This window comes from Chinchilla lanigera, unplaced genomic scaffold, assembly GCF_000276665.1.
Source record: "Chinchilla lanigera isolate Chin_1 unplaced genomic scaffold, ChiLan1.0 scaffold00084, whole genome shotgun sequence".
NCBI classification, from domain to species: Eukaryota; Metazoa; Chordata; class Mammalia; order Rodentia; family Chinchillidae; genus Chinchilla; species Chinchilla lanigera.
In genome coordinates, this window is record NW_004955485.1 from 6162658 (window position 1) to 6178561 (window position 15904).

The following is a 15904-nucleotide window of genomic DNA, read 5'->3' on the forward strand; positions in this document are numbered from 1 at the left end:
CAGAGGTCTTCATCTGCTGATACAGGCGCTGGTCCTGCCTCTGCCACCCAATGGCTGTGTCACCTCCGGTTGGCCTCCAATTCCAGTCTGTACAATATGAAATTTGGACTGAGATTTCTGAACATCCCCCCCGACTCAGACATTCCATGGCTCTTCACACACAAAGGGGGTTGCCAAGTGGACAGCCTGGCTACGTCAGAACACTGGGGTGAGGGTACAGACGGGAGCCCTGACTAGAGACATAACCCTGCCTCATTCTCTTACTCCAAATTGTCCCCCTAATCCCTCACAGCCCCGCTCCTTCATCTCCACTCCATGGCCAAGACCTCACCAACGACTCCCTCCCCTGGGGCTGGTTTCAGTGCCCACCCAGCTCCCTGGAATGGGGAGCACTCAGGTGCTAGTGCAGGAGTTTCCTTGCACAAAGCAAGCAAACAAGAGCCCTGAATTCCTTCAGTCACCCCAAGTTGGCACTCCCACTCATTCCTGCAGACGAACTAACTTGCTGGGCCACAGTTAGAAATACAAGTAGTGCTTGCACCCTGTGGGCAGGCAGGTGCTATCCCTAGGAACTCCCAACTTCTCTTCTCACTAGCCCTGAGACACCTGCCAGAGCCTCCTCTAGCTGCACTGCAGCTGCTGGCAGCTCAGCCTCTGAGAAACAGAACCACGACCCCAGGGTTCCTATCCAGACAGGCCAAGGCCCCTGCCTGCCACCTGGCTCCATCTGGTTCTTTAGAAGAAGCCCCAAGAATAGGTTCCTCAAACTGCCTTCCGCCAGGAGCTCCTGGAACCAAAATGCTTGGAAAGGGTGTGGGAATGCTATGGAAGGAACCTCAGGCTAGAGTTTAGGAGACCTGAAATCTAGTCCCAACTCTTGCACCACAAGATGTAAGTCTTTGGGGTTGGTAGACATCCTCTCTGGGGCTCAGTTTCCTTATATATTTAAGTCTTTTAACCATATGACCCATTTATTGGTACCTTACCCTAGAGTGGTGTTACAGAAATTCAGTCAGATCATGGAGCATGCCCTTTTCTGCTCAGGGGAGCATAGTACCCTGTGCCATGTCCCAAGCTAAAGACTTTTACATCTATTAAAGACAAAGTGTTCTAGCCTGGAAACCAGGTGGACTGGGGACAGACTCACTGGAGTGTCAGATCTCAGTCCTGGGGCCACTGAATGGTAGCTAAGCCATTCTAAGATATTCGAGCTCCTGAACTAGCAAGCAAAAAGAGAGTCAGGGTAGTAGCTGGGACTATTGAGCTAGGGAAGAAGGTGGATGTGAAGGGAGTTGGGCTGCTGTGCCACTATGGAGCAAGAGAGACCATGTCAGGAATTCCAGGGAGTCAGAAGTACTTTTAGTATTTTTTTATCCCATAATCCTGGTCAGAGGAACAGGCAGAAACTTTAATCAACTTAGCTTCCACAGGAAGAAGACCTGGGACATTTGCCTAGTGAAGAATTCTGCCCCACAGAGGTGGCCCTGTCAGCAACAGACCTTTTCTGAAATTTTTCCTTCTATTGCTGAAGAGAAAACCCAGCTAGAGTCATTCCACCCGGGTGCTCTTTTTGTTTTGTTTTAAATCACAGGAACATTCTACTATAAAGGCTATAAAGACTGAATCACTGGACCTTCCAGAGGGCTGTCACTTCAAAAAAGATTCAGTTCAGAGGTACCCAGAGCTTTCTGCTTTCCTAGAGACAGAAAGCAAAATGCTGGGCCAGGGCTGGGAGCAGGGGGATAGCAAATCGGTAGAATCAGTTTTTAGTGTGCAGAAACCTTCAGTTTTGCAAGATGAAGGGTTCTAGAGATTAGTTACACACAATGTGAATATACTTAATGTCTCTTAACTATACACTTAAAATGGTTAGAACAACATGCGATGTTGTGTTATATGCATTTTGCCACCATGAATAAAATAATTCAGTTGATCCATCACTGCCACCATGGCTTGTGGTCTCAGAGGTTCAGTCCATGGACACTGGCTGTTGTTTTTGGACCTGTAGTGAAGCAGAACATCATGGCAGGGAGCACATGGAAGAACAGTGCCGTTCACCTCACGGCAGCCAGGAAAGGAGGACAAAGAGAGAAAGGGTCAGGGACAAGGCTTTCAAAGGCATGCCCCAGTGAGCTACTTGCTCCCACTAGACCTTGTCTCCTGAAGTTTCTACCACCTCCCAATAGCCCATTAACCTGGGACTCCATTAGTGGAGCCCTTATGATCCAATCCTCTCCCAAATGTCCTATCTCATTCTCAATTGGAAATTGCATTGGGAATAAAGCCCTCAGCACCTGAGCTCTTGGGGACATTGCAGATCCACACCATAGCACAAATTTTAACTCTGCAGCATTTTGTGTAAGAGGCCCATTCCACCCACATCACTAGCCCCAACATGGGCAGAGTTTCAATGTGAGCACAGTAGGGGAGGAGGTTGAGGAGGGGGGACTAGAGCAGAAGCAGGGCAAACACATGCACAACAAACACACACACACATACCCATGCACGCATGCACACACATGTACACACATGCACACACATGCATGCACACAGCCAGGCCTTGCCCCATTCCTGCTCTGCTCTGTCCTGAGATAGGACCAGGAGGCAGCTTTTCCCAGTCCCCAGTGTCTGTGGTGACAGATGCTTCTCCCACCTGGACTGCCACCCAAGCCACGCTCTGGTAATGCCACCCTTCCTTCTGAGCCTCCAGCCCGAGGAATTAGGACTTCCTTCCTGGGTTCCTCATCTCTGGGCTGCTTTGTTTCCACTCTTGGCTTGAAGTTTTTTCATCACACTGCACCAAAGTCCGGAGCTGTGAACACACTCATCTGTGTCTGTCTCCCTGCTGGGGCCCTCCCTTCTGATACCAGCCCCGTGGCTATGTCACAGTCACAACCCAGGAAGCAAACTGCCTTTGCTCCTTTACTCTCCAGCTCATCCACACTCCAGACGTGTGACCCCGAGACCCCAAGGGATAAGCGAGGAGTGCCAACATCGCATGGCCCTGAAGATTTGAACCACCGGCTCCAGCAGTCCCCACCTGTGGCTCTGGCAGGCTCCCTGCCACCACTGTGGGTCCTATCCCTCCCTCCAGAGGTGCTTGGGCACTCAAAGACAGAGGCACTCAGGATCTACGAGGAGCAGGAGGAAAGATAGGGGTCCCAGGGAGGCTGGAGCAGCGCAGGACAGCCTGCAGCAAAGCCTACCCCTCCTCTCCCCGCAGAGGAGACACACAGAGCTTCCCAAAGTTCTGCCCGCTGCACTTGAGGTAACTTCCTAAATTCAGTTCCATTCACCCACGCCACACTTGGGGGCTCAAGTTGTGGCCAGCAGCTGCTGTGTCGGAAGCGCAGACACAGAGCAACATCACTGCAGAGAAGTCTTGCAGAGCAGCGCCGCGCACAGATAAAGCCGACTTTGTCAACAGAGAGCGAACCTGATCCTGCACAATACAAATTAACCAATTACGGTTTAACAGCCAAACGTCCTCCCAGCTACGCGTGTGACCAAAGGGCGATTTGATGCAGAGATGGCTTTTAGCTGGGCTGGATGGGGCTTACGCAGAGGGGAAGAGGCAGATGATTTTGTAAAGTCTCCTCCAAAGATGCACGCATAGAAAGTTGAGAGGATTGATGTAAGTGCGCAAACCCACCAGAGCCAAGAGCTTTTTAAAGCTGAAAGCAAGATATTTACTTCAATGGAGAAGAGAAGAAGCACCATGTTTATTCTCTGCTTGGTTCTCTAAAGGAAACAAAAGAACAGCAGTTCTAAAAATGACTTTGCCGCACAAGCTTCGCAGGCCAGGTCTGGGAAGCCGCTGCTCACTGTGAGCGAATGAGGCCTTTAACCTGTCTGCTCTGACAAGAAAATTAAGGACATTTGAGCAGCGCGTTAAACTTGAGAAACAGAGATGGATCCTTTGCCTGGTACCTTCTCCCACTGCACCCCCGGCACGAAAGAATCAGCTCTGTCTCCAGTTCTTTGCAAATCTAACTGTGTGGGGGCCAGGGGGACAGAGAGAGGGCTTTGCTTACTTGCATTACAGACCAGAAGGATGGGGCGGCTGCAGAGATACCATCCTGACCCACAGAGGAAGCCCTGTCCGGAAAAGCAGTTGTCCTAAGCAGCACGCTGGGCTCCACCTCCTGATTTGGTGGGTCAGGGGTGGAGCCCAAAAATTTGCATATTAATAAGTTCCCAGAGGTACTGTTGCAGTGACCCCCAAGTGAGGGTCACGATCAGTACCACACCCCCTCAGTCTGGGCCCAACCTCAGTGAACGTGGGGGAGGGCTTCCCACCCAGGGAATGAGATGCTTCAAATGTGCATTTCTCATCTTGATTTGGAACCTCCCAAGGTGATCCCCGTGCTCTCCCCACTGAGGGTCAGGAGTGTGCGGTGACTTGCCCAGCATCATACAATAACTGTGGAGTCACAACTCGAACTCGGGACTTAGGACTCTCAAAACCCAGGATTCTTCCGGCTAAGCCACAAGGCCTCCAAAGAACCCTGTCTGAGCTGACTGAGTCTGAGCCTTGGTTTCCCTGGGCTTCCTGCCCTCCCTTTGAGCAGAATGACAGCCATCAGAGCAGACAAGTCATCCGCTGAATGGTTCACCCATTCAATTGCCTCTGAACACCAAGAACCAACGCAAGGTCATAGCTAACGCTAACTTCACATTTGCCAACATGAGGCCCCTTACCTACACCACCCTCTCCACCCTCACATCTGAGACGTAGAGCACACCAGGCCTCCCACTTCACAGACAGGGAATGTGAGGGATTTTGTCATAATGCTAGCAAAGGATTCCAATCTGGATGAACAGTTTCTAAAGGATGTTCCCACCACCCCTGCACCACAAGAGAGGGAAAAGAGGGTCTGGGGATCTAGCTCAGCAGCACAGAGCCTGCCTGGCAAGCGCGAGGTCGTGAGTTCGATTCCTGGTACCAGAAAAAAAACAAAAACAAAAAAAAGAGAGAGTAAAAACAAAGGTCCACACCATCTGTATTAATCACACAGTCCATGCGAGGGTGTTTCTGATTCCTTCTTCCAGGCAAAGATGGGTTGTACACCTACTATGCGCAGGCACTGAGCAGTAATATTTAGGTTTAGGTCTCAGTTCCAACACCCAGAACTTTGCAAACTCACATCTTTCAGGCCCCCAGAAAGGCTGGTCCTTCATGGTTAATGTCCAGATCACTTTGCTTTCCAAAAAAAAGGGAAAAATAACAGCTCATTTTTAGCAAGAAAGAAGATGCCAGAAGGTAATTGCTTTGCAAATTACTGTAAGTTATAAATGGATCAATGATTTTTTTCCAAATTGGAATCAACTGTAATTAGCAATATGCAAATCCCACCCTGAGCCTCTGTGGCCCACAATGAGGTGGGAGGGGCCCTCAGCTGCCGGCTCTGTCCCCTCCGTGAGCTAAAGAAGAGGCGCAAAGTAAAGTGTGTCCTGTCTGAAAGTGAGGCCAGGCCCGAGCACAGGGCTCAGAGCTCTCTGCCACATACCAGCCCTGTCCCCAGCTCAGGCCTGTGTGGAGATGGCACTGAGGATTTCAGGGGTCTTCCTGGAGATGACTTTCCTTCCTGGAGATGACTTTCCTTCCACCCAGTACGGTAAGCTTGGGAGAAGAGCAAGAAAACTGCCAAGGTTTAATTTCTAAGTGAACCCAAGATGCGGGCCAGCCACACAAGGAAGTAGGCCTGGGTGCAGGGAATGAGCACAGCACAGGGGTCCAGGAGAACCATGGGTACTGGTTCTGGCCCTGCACCGTCATCCACATGGCCTTGCCAGTCACACTGCTTCGGAAATGCCAGGTTCTTCGTAAGGCAAAGCCATCGATGAGGGGCTCCTCTGGGGCCCCTCACTTCCCTTGTTCCTTCTCTACAGCACTAGTTCTGCCTTCTGCTCTCAGGCCTGGCCAGGCGCTGGGCTCAGAAACCCAGACCCAACCCACTGTGCTCACGGGAGCTCTGTGTGCAGAGAGCAGAAGTATGGGAGGACGTTTGCTGATCGCTCCACGACACCTAGGGACGGCGTGGCCAGGGGAAGCAGGGAGGCTTCCCAGAGAAGACACCTGTGAGCTGGGCCCCGAGGAAGGACTCCACGCCTCACCTCCAGGCGGCTCACCGGCCACTCCACCTGGGCCACGGACAGGTGTAGGAGAGCTCCTGGAGCTTTCGCGGGCACATGCCCATTCGGGGAGCGCAGTCAGCATGTCCGTGGCTGGGCCACCTCTGCAGTTTTGGGGCCACCGGAGGCTGGATGGGGGACTCACATTTCCACCAGCTTGCTGGTGCTTCTGAGCCAGTTAGGCTATTCCAAGAAAAAAACGGGCTCAAGCCAGCCTCACTCTATCCGTACCATCACCAACAAAGTGTCCATCACTCCAGTGCTGTGGACAAGAAACTCTGAGAACAATTGCAGAGCCTTCTTCCTAGGTGGACCCCTCAAGGAGCAAAGCCGCAGTCGCTGCCACGTCAGTGCTGCCACTAGGAACACGCAAGGGGATGATTTAGAGTTGAAGCCCGTGTGCCAGTCATTACCACAGACAGCTGATGGCTCTCTGGAAAGTGTTCCTTTTATCCCCCTTCTCCTGGCCCTCCCTGTGACCCTGGGGTACCTGGCTGTCCTCCCCCAGCTTCCTCTCTCTGTTTTGTCACTCCTGCCCAAAGGAGGTCTTCATCCCTGGGAAGCCTTACAGAAGAGAAGCCCTCTCCACTCCCACAAGGATGCTGGGGCCCTGGACCCGCTCCTGGCGGACTCCACACGGTCCCTGGGGCCTCAGCCCACCCCGTTCGTGTAACTCTCCCCCCATCTATCTTCCTAAAGTAGTCCTTACCTGGACAGCCCCGATGCTCCACGTGCTAACAGCAAGCCGGGGGTTTTGTGCTTGTTCAGAGATGCCGTAAACAGCTGGCTTACAAGCAGCAAGCGCTGCACTCCCTGGGCTCGCAGGATGCAGCAGCCGAGACCAAATGGCGCTGGCACCAGTCCTGCAGTCTCAGGGCCCGCGTCTGGCCTTCTGTGCTCCTGGGCACGCTGGCCGCACAGGGAGCACACCCACCCGACCGGCGGCATTTCCCAAGGGGGTCCTAGCTGCCTTCCCCCGTGGGGCACAACCAGCTGCTGATGCTGACGAAGCCAGAGCCCCTCTGCGGGTGAAAAGCCGGCTACTTTCGGGACAAAGGCCCCAAGCCGCTTTCTGCACAAACAGCCCTTTTACTGTTGTCCAGTCATTGGAATGTTCTGGGCCGTCTTCTCCTCTCCCCGCCTGTGTGCGCAAAGGCCTGGGGGAGCCTTTCTCCGTAGGCGGCAACTAGCTGCTAGACAAGACAGTGAGGAGAGTACCACCTGCCAGCCACTCCCAGAGCTCCCAAAGCAGTGGAGATGGCACTTCGGAACAGCCCAACCCTCACTCTTACTTCTGGCCTCGAAGGAGTCTTTATCTTCTTAATGAGGACTCTGTCATACCTCCCCGAGGGTCAAGTTATGTACTGCATTGGGAGCGGTGGCTCTCCAACATTAGCAAGTGTCACAAGCATCAGGAGGGTTCCTTAAAATACACCTTGCAGGATCCCACGTGCCGTGTCCCCCAACGTCAGGCTGGAGAGTGGCGCTGCTGCTCCAGGGGGTGCACTCAGAGAATTACTGATGCAGCACCCTAGAAATATACATATGGTCGGCTGTAGTCACACACATGTACACAGAAAGCCCAGAGTTTCTGGAATTGCCCCAATTTTTGGTCAATGGACATACATAAATCACTTTAAACAGCCCCTACTATAGTCCCCAAAGGGCTGTCAGAGCAAAGCAGCCTGTATCACAGGGACTGTGGAGGATGCAGGGAGGAAGGGATAAATATTTCTCAGGCTCAGAAGCTGGCGTTCTTCACAGATTCTGGAAGGGCCACGGATGAACAGAGACAGGAGGGGGTCCACGCATCCTCTGATCACCGGCCGGGCATCACTCACTCCCTACTCAGCAGCCACGGGGGACCTGTAGGTGGAAGTGGTTGGCAGGGCCAGAGAGGGCTGGGGAACCAGGGCAGAGCAAACAGCTCCCTCTAGGATCAAACCCCCGACATCAGAACCACAGAAACGCGAGCTCCCACGCTTATTCCAGTCCCGTTAAACCCGAATCTCTGGAAGGGAAATCCAGGAATCTTTGTGTAAACATGACCCCCAGTAAGACTTATATACCCTTGAGGAATTTTTTCGTAGGTTGTCTCAAAGTCCCATCAAAATGCAAGGGGTGGGGAAAGGTAAAAATGGGGACTTCTGGTTCAATGGGCCCAGAGTTTCAGTTTGGAAAGGTAAACAAGAGTCTAGGAGGGACGGTGGTGATGGGTGAGATGAAAGGGAGTGTCCTCATCGCCCCCTGAGCTGGACACTTAAGAATGTTTAAAACGGAAAATGTTATGTGTATTTTATCACAACAAGAGATAAAGTCCTATCAAGGAAATAAAAGAAACAGATCAGACAGCTGTACCAATGACTTGTAATTCTCCTGACAGTGTTGTCCTGGTGTACCGGGGAGGCATTCAGGAAGATGGAGCCATGGAGGAATAAAGTTCTCCTAACCCCTACCCAACATATAGGTGCTCTGATGCTAGTGAGAAACACTTCTCACTGAGGCAAAGGTATCCGCAGGATAAGTAGGAGGCAAAATTCCTGTGGATATCCAACCCCCTTTGCTTCTGTCCTGGATCCTCAGGTAATAAAGTGATCTGCCACAGGGACCTTCTCCAGCACCCATCGCCAGAGGTAGTGACCTCCCCTCCCTTCCTCAAATGCCTATGGCTGACATCTGACCTCCTGTTGGAGGGATCCTCTGTTATAAATCTCCATATTGGCTCACCCACAGCTCACCCCCTCCAGGGAACAGAGTCCTGTTTGGCCATAACAAGTCGGTTCCCCAGAACCTCAGTGCCTAGCCAGTGGAAAAAGCTGAAGTTCCAAACCTACACGGCTGAGGTTACAGAGGCCCCCTAAAGGGGCACGAACTCCAGGAATCCCAGCCTGGAAAGCGAACAGCCAGCTCTATCCACCCTCAGCCCCTGCTCCAGCCCCCACACACCTGTTTACAAAAAAAAGCTCCCATCTTGCCAGCCATAGAAGAGGCAGTATCTGCTTATGTTTTCCAAGTGCATCACAGGTTCAGTGAAGTGCCACTTCGATCTCACCTCCTCAGCACAATCTTGGCTGGGGTCTCCAAAAGCCACTGCACAGCCTCTCTGGCTTCTAATTGCCTACAGAATCAGAGTCAGGGTTTTGGTATTTAATTATGCACAGCCATGTGTCTTTTCTTGGCATAAATGGATTGATAAAGTAGAAAAGGCAGCAGCTTTATAGCCAGAGAAATCTTGGTTTGACCCTAGCTCTGCCACCCCATGGCTGGATGAACATGGGCTCCGAACCGAGGCAGCATGTGTGCTTGCAGAACTGAAGGGATGTGAGCAAGGTCACAGGATGATGACAGTGAGGGTGCCCGGCATTCTGCAATACTCCCTGCCCACATGCCCGCACATCCAAGAGCTGCTCTACCACTCTGCCGGCATGCCAGTCTGCAGGTAGCTGTCGATGTCCGGAGATCCTGGGGCGAGGATCGAGCATTCATCCTTTGACAGCTCCCCCAGCCACTTCTCCAAGTCAATAGCACAATCCTGGGCTCAATAAATGTTCAAGAAGGACTTGATAAATGGATTAAAAAGTAGAACTCCATGGTCAATATGATTGACAAGCCCATTTTTAATATGGAGAAATCCTACTTAGTACTAGGTAAATCCTGAGGAGCATTAAAGGAGCTGTCAAACACTTGGTCTTCAGGTCAAGCATCCCAACAATGTTTTTGTTAATTATTCACATTCAATAGCAGTATCCCCCCCCCCATATACTGAGACACTTTATCAGGGATAGAGGCATCATTTCCAATGCACACTTTGAAGCAGCAGTGAAAAATAAAGGGGTCAGGAGAGAATATTGGGAGGAAGAGCTGAGAAGGCCAGTCGTGTCTAAATAGATAACTGGATGGTTACTAAACTTGACCCTGGAGTCATATAGTTAGAGACTAAGGCAAACCACATTAACTACAAAAATCATTATAAGAGAAAGACAAAGGAGGGCTGAAGGCAGTGGTATTGAGTTGCCAGGGAATCCTGCTGGGAAGGAGGCAGGCGGCAGCTGGGACTAGCGCGTGGGTCACTATAGGAGTGAGGGACCTGAGCCTGGAGACCTATGAGACCCTGACACCGGCAAACCTATGGCTTGTGTGTTGTTCTTTTAAAATAAACCGTGTTATTGAATGAGTTGTTTTTTCTAAACTAAAACTTCAGTATTTGGGTTTAATTGTATTGCTGCCACTTTGTGAAAAATGTGTGGGTTTTGGGTTGCAGTTTGAGCACTCAGTCACCAAAAGGTTCACCATCACTGCCAAATCCACCCTGGGGGTTCGTGAGGAAAAGATAGAGGTGAGAAATGCTTGAGGGAATCAATGGCCACAGCCTCTTCCTTCAGCACCTTTTCCTGGTTCTACGGAAGCCTGTCTTCAGCACAGAGGCCGGGCCCTCTCCATGCCAGGCAGGCACAGGCGGGTCCTCTGGGGTCAGGAGAGCAGCCACAGCAGAGCTCAGGATGAAGCCAAGGACCCTGGTCAGCCCTGTCTGAGGTCTGCTTCTCAAACCCAGGTCCCTCTTCTGCTCCCCAGCTTATACCCACACGGAGAGCACTGGCGCCTGAGACGTCTTAGGACCCGCAGAGAGATTTCTTCCCTTTGACACGATCCATTCAGCTAATACATGCTCTGCTTCCACTCTGTGTCTATGGGCATAGTGAACAGGAGGAATGAGTGAATCTATTGAAGGTATGTCACATGCTAGGCACTGTGCTAAGCACCTTATGTGACTACTACATCCTCAAACTACCCTGAAGAGGGAATAATAATTCCAGCTCTTCCAATGAGGAAACTGAAGTCCCAAGAATTTGGTCAGACCCCTCGGCCAGGAGCTGGGGAGCTGGGGGTGAAGTGCGCATCTGCTCCCCAGGGGTGTAAGAGCTCACAGCCTAACTGAACATCGAGGGAAGCTTGCGGGGTGAACTGTGAGAGAGCCAGACCACTGCACCCATCCAGCACCGGGGACAGAAAGGACAGACACAGGCAGAGGAGGCAGGGACCTTGTGAGAGGCCAGGTGGAGGCCCCAAGCTTGAGGGGTTCCTGCTCAGAACCCACAGACATTTGTCCAGCAGCTTTTTAAGGCTTGATTTGGATTATCTTGGGATGTGGAAAGTGTACCTTTCCCTCATGTCTTATGATCTGAAACACATGAGTCATTCACCCAGCTCCTGTAATCATTCAACTTGGGGACCCCAGGAATGAATCACGGGCTTCTGTCAAAATTCAGTCACCCTCTAAAGATACATTACAATGCTCTGCTCTATTTTAAAAATACTAACAAAAATTAAAATGTACAAGGACTATATTTGAAGGAATGTGTGTATGTGTGTGTGTGTGTATGTGTGTGTGTGTGTGTGTGTGTGTAAAAATGCACTTAAACAGTGAAACTCCAAGCGTGGGATGCACATAAGTTCCCAATTCATACTCAAAACAGATACACCTGTAATGTGCAGGACGTGGTGGACTTGGCTTACACTTGTTGAAGAACAAAGGTTAGTGTCCTCAGCACACCTTGGAAAGGAAAAATCATTCATGGCGATGGTCATGGATTTCAAATCCTCAGTAGGATTTCCCCAAGGACCCCTCATAATGCCTACCCATGCTGTTCTCAGGCAGGCAGTGTCCTTCAATAGCATGCCTGGGAAGCGCAAGGTCGTGAGTTCGGTTCCCGGTACCGGAGAAAAACCACAAAAAAACAAAACAAAAAAAAAAATAGCATGCCTGGGTCGTCCAAATGATAGAAAGTTCCATCTTCCGCATAAAAGCTAGAGGGTGGAAGGGTACACAGTGTGTGCTCACTGCAGGACATTTGGAACAGAAAGATGCTCTTGAGAATGGGGAACGAAGTCCTTCATCTGCACCTACTGTCCAGCTCTGTTCAGAGGCAGATGTTTTAACTGAAAGTTAAAGAACTCAGTAGCTCCTGTGGTTTGAATGTGTCCCTCAAAGTTCATGTGTGGGAAACTAACCTCCAATGCCATGGCACTGAAAGGTGAGACCTTCCAGAGGCGGCGGGATAGTGGGGGTTCTGCCTCATGGATGGATTGATGTCACCCTCTTCATGAATCAGTGGTTATCTGGAGAGTAGTTTGTTATAAAAACGAGTCCAGCCTCGTTCGCGCTCCCTTGTGTGTCTTTTCTGTGGCCCTCTTCCTTTTTGCTCTGGGATACACAGCAAGAATTCCCTACCAGATGTGGGGCCCTCGACCTTGGACTTTTCTGTCTCCACAACTGTAAGAAGTAAATTCCTTTTCTTTACAAATTACCCAGCCTGTGGTAGTCTGTTATAGCAACATAGGCTAAGACAGTAACTTGTCTCAGTGTGTAAGTGTACAAATCGCCATGTGCTCTGATGTATGAATAGGCAAAGAGAAGAGTCGGCTGAATGGCGTGGCCACTAGTCCCGATGTGTCAGCTTCGCTGGGGTGAGAAATCCACAGCAGGGCATGTTCCTAGGTGTGTCCGGATGGGTCATGGAAGGGTGACCTTGGGTACTATATCTGGTCCCTCATGCTTCCCTCTCTCATGCTTCTCCCCTGCTCTGCTTCCTGGTCCCCATGAACTAAGCATCTTTGCTCCTCCATGGTCTTCCACCACGGCGGAACATTCACGGCACTGCCAACTGCCTTTAGATTGCGGGGTGGACTGGGTAGCCACCTAGCTGTGAACTTCCCAAGAGAAGGAAGAGGTCAACAAAGTAAAGACTGACCTTGTTTCGGGTCTCAGGGTGAGAGGGGCTGCGATCCCATTGGTAGTGTAGAATGCGCCACATTCCCTGTCCTTGGGCAACCTGTCTGACTCGCTTGGGTCTGTTAGCTAATTAGTGCTGCTGGCATTACAGATATTCACTGTGCACACCAAGCTTCGTATTTGGCTCAAACAACCTGCTTAATGTTATTTCACAAATGAAGGTTTTGACATTCAAATAAGTAAAGAACTTTCCCAGCTGAGCACCTGGGAGGCTGAGGCAGAAGGACTGGAGTTTAAGCCAGTCTGGGTTACACAGTGAGTTAAGACCTATCTGGACTACATAGCAAGACCTTGTCTCTAAAAAGAAAGGAATAGAACCTTCTCCACTAATGAGGAGAATCAGGATTCAGGGTTCAAACCCCAACTGGTGTAGATACTCACTACCCAGTCTGACCTCACTCTGGTCTGAGCCCAGGCAGAGGGAATGTGGGGTAACAGTTGAAAGTTCTCTATGCTGGAGTCTTCTCGGAGGCTGCAGCTGCAGCCAGGACTGCTCTGGGAAGCACAAAGTGAAGAGGGCACTCCCCCAACACTGCCACAGATGGCCATGCTCGGCACCTGGGAAGTTCTGGGGCATTGGCAATGCCTCGGGGGAAGCTGGTGCCCAGCGAGGGAGGGAGGCTGTGGTGCTCTTCAGGAGATGGTGGTGCAGTCAGAAGAAGGGACAGTGAGTTAGGTAGTGATGTAGCATGGGCCTGGGCAGCCCATGGCAGCAGTGCCCTGCAGAACTCCCAGGGCTGACCGGGCTTCCTGGGGCGCAGACGGGATGCACCCGGATGTGCCCAGAGTCACTTCTGAGTGCCCAGCAAGGACTGAGGTCTCGCGATAAAGGGAGGGGCAAGAGGCAGGAAAACATTAGGGGCTGCAGGAGTGTTTTTCACTCCTCACAGAGTGAGGAACTTACATGATAGTCATGAGCAAGGAAGAACAATCTTGTGCAGACTCCTATCTTTTTTAAGCAGCCGTGATTCCTTTCAGCCCAAAAGGTCAAGTTAGACATCAGAGGTAACACGTTTGCAACAAAACCATGGTCGAAATTTGAGTTAGTCCTGTCACCCTAAGCGACCCTCAGTATTGATGAGCCTTCCCAAGGGTCACCCAGGGCAACAGAAACAGACCCCACAGCCCAAGCAGGAATACACCTGACATCCCCCACCTGCGAGTGCTCACGGGCCCTGACCTGGAGAGGTAACCTGGACTGCGGTGCTGACGAGGACAAGGTTAAGACCAGCCTGGCTTCTCCCGAGCAGACGCCATGTGGAAAAGTGCTGGCCTGGCAGTGTCCTGTGGCTTCAGCAATGAGGCAGGGAAGGCTAATTAGTCAGTCCGGGATCCACGGGGGAAATGCTGACAGACTCAATGAGCAGTAAGTGCCCAGTCCCACAGGAGCAGCTACAACCACGAAAGGCAAAGGAGCAGCAGGTTGGGGCAAGAGGTGTGCAGACAGGTGTCCTCCAAGGGGCCCTTACCCAGAGGCTTCTGCAGCCATTATCCTGGAGGTAAGTGTGGCCATGCCAAGCACCAGTCACTGTGCAATGCTCTCTCAGACGGCTGTGCTTCTGAGAAGGGTGAGGGGAGGATGGTAGTAACAGATAGCTGATGCCAAAGCTCACAGGCAGTTGCCAGATGCACACGGCACACCAGTGTCCAGGACTGTCAGTTGTAGACGAGGGGGAGAGGATATTGTTTTGTGTCAAACTGAGCATGGGTGTTATGGCATGAGATGCTAGCTCTGCAGGCCGTCTAACACACAGCAGAAAGCTTTAGGACTCAGGCTGCCCTCCTACTTGGTCAGTGTCTTTTGGAGTTAAAAGCACATCACTGAAAAACTAGAATATATTTTTGCTCTTCCTCCTCATCTAGCAATGCTGAAGGTTAGATTTCAGTATCTCTTTTCTCAAAGGAGAAAAGATAGCTTCATAACTTTTGGAGATTAACATGAGCATTAAGTGTAAAATGAGGGTGTCTAAGGCTAATACCCCCAAAGGAGAGTACAGTTGAAAGAAGTTAAATCTCTGTTCATGCTACCCAAACATCACACAGGAAATGACAGGAATGTGTTACGGAGAGATCACCATTCCCATGTTCAGGGCAGCATTATTCTCAATAGCCAAGATATGATATCTCCCCAAATGCCTGCCAGTGGATGAATAGATAAAGAAAATGTGATATATGTATATAGATATATAGATATACACATAGATGTAGGTGTAGGTGTAGGTGTAGGTATAGATATATATCTAGATGATATAAATATAGATATATAGGTATAGATATATTAGAATACTAGTCAGCCTTGCCAAAAAAGGAAATCTTGTAATTTGTAGTAACACGGGTGAACCTGGATGACATGGTGTTAAGTGAAATAAATCAGTCACAGGAAAACAAATGCTGCCGCTCAGTTGTCTGTAGAATGTAAAAACTGTTGAACTCCTAGAAGTGGAGAGTAGAATGACGAGCACCAGGGGTTGGGGGTGGGGTAGGAAAAGGTTGGGGAGATGATGATGATCAGGAGGTACAACATTTCAGTTTGATAGGAGGAATCAGTCCCAGATCTCTGTTGTATAATACGGCAACTACTGTTAATAACAACATGTTATGCTCAATACATGGAAACCACAGAGTAGGTTGTAAGTGTTCTCAGTACAAGATGATACATTGCTAGCTAGCTGACTGGGCCAGCCTACAATGCATCCGTCTATCAGAACATCATGTTGTTTACCACAGATACATACAATTTTGTCAATTAGGAAACTTTAAAAACTAAATTGAAAAATTCCTTTCCCAGACCAGAAGAGCATGCAGTCTCCTCAGTTGTTTCTCATGCGTCCCTGAGAACACAGAGGGCCCTTTGGTGGGTAGGAGGAGATCCCGGTCCAGAAAAAGGCACTGACCAGATCGAGAAAGGTCAGGTCATCCCCTCTCACAAGATCCCAGGGAGAGAGTGAGCTGACCCTGCTAACAGAGCATAAGAAAACT